Consider the following 3,585-nt stretch of genomic DNA (forward strand, 5'->3'; position numbering starts at 1 on the left):
CATCATAGGCTAGCATGGACAAGGCAGACAGACGCCTTACTACTCCACGCCACCACTCCACCCCTAAAATAGATTTTTAAACTTCATTTTAGGTAAATTTACAGGGCTGGAGAGATATGGTAAAGCTTAGTTTTTTACATGTGAGACAACAGGTACATACAGGTGTAGGTGTAAAGGGTGTGTGTTGTGTGTTTGTGTGTGTGTATGTGTATGTGTAGTGTATGCACACAGGTCTATGTGTGTTCATGAGAAACCAGGTGCATACAGATGTAGGTGTAAAGGTGTGTGTATATGTGTATGTATGTGTGTGTTCATGAGAAACCAGGCACATGTATGAATGCACTACACCTGGCAATGATCCTAGCTAAGCTGAGGAATTACCCTGGGGGTGCTCTTAGAACCATACAGGGTACTGGGGATTGAATAAGGGTAGGCTCCATGTAAGGTAAATTCCTCTTCTCACCACTGTCTCACCTCTCAGGCTGAAGCCTCTAGCATTGCATGGTCTCCAGAGCATTGCTAGATGTGATTCCAAACCAAAATTTTAAAAATAATTTTTAAATGTACAGGCTAATATAGACTAGCCACATGCTTTCCACAGGAGCTAAAATTTTAGGAATGTTTAGACAAATAATTGACAAGTTGAATTATAGAATTACATCTAGATAAACTATTGAAGACAATGATAATGCAGAAAAATGAGTTTCCTGTGTTTGGAGATGATACTAGAGGCACTAAGGCTAAAAACTGATGTGTATCTACTAAGGAAAAGAAGTTCACATAAACTTCAGATAAGCCAAGTTGGGAGCTCTATGTAATTCCTGCCAGATATCAAGCTAAGTCAACAAAGGTAGAAATCTTCTATTTACAACTGTCTCTAAAGTGAGAAGAAAAATGATTACGGTTTCTCACTTCCAGTTTCCAAAGTAAGCTCGTTTTACGTCAGCAGTGGGCACTACTAGGTAATGTGAGAACTTTATTAACACAAAAGGAATCCTGGTTATGTCTACTAAAGGCACATTACATTACAATTAATGGTCAGGTTTTATAATTAGAAATTAGGGTGGGGAGAAAAGGAAAAGGATAAGTCCAGATGGATTATTTTTAAATTAAAGGTCATTCATATTCCCATTACTCACAACCCTAGACTCCAATCCAAAGCCCTTGAAATAAATGTAATGAAGGACAAATAGAGGTGAAAGAGCCAGATATTTCTTCCACCATGCATTACTGTCATGCACACTGCTGATCTGGGGGAGCTGCCTTCATTTTCCTCCCCAAATGACTTCAGAAATGTTCTGGGGATCCCAGGATATAGGGTAAGGACAACAGGGGATTCTAAAAGTAGAACATAAAAGACCATTGAAAGCAAACCCTTTGACTTTGACCACAGCATTAAGGTGGGGGGAGGGGGGAATGGGTTAGAAGTTAGAATCAGATGTACTGTTGTGGAGAAAGGCACAGTACCCCTAAGACAAGTATAGATTCACACAGTGTAAATGGTATTTCAATTTAAAAAAAAATAAAAGGAAAGCGTAACAGCTCTAACAAGTCACAGATTTAGCTTTTGAGAGGACAAGAATACATTCCTATCGGAAAAAAATAATACTGAATGAGAAGTACTGGCGAGTCCAGTAATGATGAGTAGAGAAAATAAAAAATAACCATCCCCTTCTACAGGAGAAAAAAATAAACCTTCAGATTTCGCAAAAGAAATTAGATGTGTTGGTCTGAGCAACAGTACAGAGGACAGAACGTTTAACTTGCACATGGCTGACCCAGATTGATCCCTGGTATTCCAAATGATCCCCCGAGTTCCACCAGGAGTAATTCCTGAAGGCAGAGCCAAGAGTAACCCCTGAGCACAAAAGAAAAATAAAGAAAAGATATGCTATACACTGGAAGTAAGGGAGGAAAAGTGGATGTGAGCAACTGAGACGAAACCTGAAGCGGACATGGTGAAAAATAGAAGTAAATCAAAAAGGCTGAGAAAAGATGCAAGGGATCACACAAATCGCTTCAGCTAAAATGCAAGAACTAATTCCTAAAGGATGGTAGCATGCTATTTCCTTCTCAGTGGCCTATGCATCACTGTTGCGGTGTCAATCCTAGGGCCCAGAGATGCGGTGATGTCAGAGAAGCAAGCAGCAAGAGCGCTTCCGGGAAACTGTCAGTTTACAATTTGCAAACATAAAGGAGCTCGAGTTATTGAACCAGACGATGCAAAGACCCTCGGGGGTAAAAAAAAAAAAAAAAAAAAAAAACAGCCTAATATGCCAAGTCCAGTCTCCCTAGCCCATGGATTGCACGTTGGCTGCTGCGCCAAGCAGGGTTCACAAGTGAAAAAAGAAAAGGGCGGTGACCCTAAACTCAGCGACACCTGTAACATCCTAGCCGGGGCATGTCCCTTGCCCGGGCACGAAAGGAAGCACAGGGGGTGTCTGTCGTGTTAAACCGACGGAACCCACGCGAATCCATTTTCCACCGAAGTCTGGCGGACGAACGCCCCGGGAATTCTGCACGGAGCGTTCGGAATCCCACGGGGACCAGGGGTACCCCGCGACTGTCGCCTGATCCAGAGAGCGAGGATGGAGCAAACCGCTCGGGCCCGATGGGGAGAAGCACAAGGACACCCTGCGGGGCACACAGACCTTCGGGGGCCGGGGGTTCAAGAAGCGACAAAACAAAACAAGCAAAAACGGCCCCGCGAGACTGAAGCCAGAGGATCACGCCTCAGCGTCCCCCGGGGCCGATCTCCGCCCGCCGCAAGGTCAAAGCCGCACTCCGGGCCGGTGTAGGGAGGGAGGGCCCGACCCCCGCACCCACCCGGGCGTGCTAGGCCCCAGACGCCGGCCTTAGCCTCCCGGCTCTGCCTCCGACCCCTGGAGCCTCTTTCTCACCCTCACCCCAATTCCGACACCCAGTCGCCTCGTCTCCGCTTTTTTCTCCGGCTCCCGGCGCTCGTCCCGGTCAACCCGATCCCCGGTAAACCTGATACTCGGGTCCCGTGTTTACATTCCTTGTGCCCTTTGACCACCGGAAGCGGAAGTTCTTTCTCGACCTCCGACCTTTCTGCCATAGAGCCGGCAAATAAGTGACTTCTCAGAACTTTTCTTTGGAGTCTCTGGACTACAAGTCCCAGAAGTTCCTTGCGTGCGCATTGCTCTCTGGGATTTGTAGTCCGCCGCCCGCAGCGGGCCAAAAAACTGCGGCTGCGAAAGCGCTGTGAGACGCCCAGCCAGTCTGTCTTCTTGTAAATTACCACTCATCCGGTCCTCTCGTTAATTACAGTTCGGTGCTTAAAGGAATTGACAGCTAGTTGCGGCCTTGATTTCCCAGGAACGTTAACGCAAACCTATGGGATATGAGTTCAAAGCTGGGAATTCAGGAAAGCTTTGCCCAGAAGTGACTTTAATTAATTGGGCCCAGAAGAGAACATTTTGGTAGCTGAGATTCTAATCACTAAAAAAAGTTATTAATGAAAATTAATTCAATTTAAAAATAAAAGAAAGGGGCCGGAGCGACAGCACAGCGGTAGGGCATTTTTGCCTTGCACGCAATCGTTCTGCGTTCGATTCCCAGCAT

The 3,585-nt window shown here is 45.8% G+C and overlaps 1 protein-coding gene across 1 annotated transcript in view; it reads right to left on the reverse strand.

Moving 5' to 3' along the window:
• The window catches only part of TTC33 (tetratricopeptide repeat domain 33), a 31,564-nt gene extending 28,545 nt beyond the window's left edge, over positions 1-3,019 (reverse strand). The window contains exon 1 of the mRNA XM_049767701.1: positions 2,907-3,019. The gene's annotated coding sequence lies outside the window, so the exon portion shown is untranslated. The remainder of the gene's footprint in view (positions 1-2,906) is intronic.
• Between the last annotated feature and the right edge of the window lie 566 nt (positions 3,020-3,585).

This window comes from Suncus etruscus, chromosome 2 (genome assembly GCF_024139225.1).
Source record: "Suncus etruscus isolate mSunEtr1 chromosome 2, mSunEtr1.pri.cur, whole genome shotgun sequence".
Classification (NCBI taxonomy): domain Eukaryota; kingdom Metazoa; phylum Chordata; class Mammalia; order Eulipotyphla; family Soricidae; genus Suncus; species Suncus etruscus.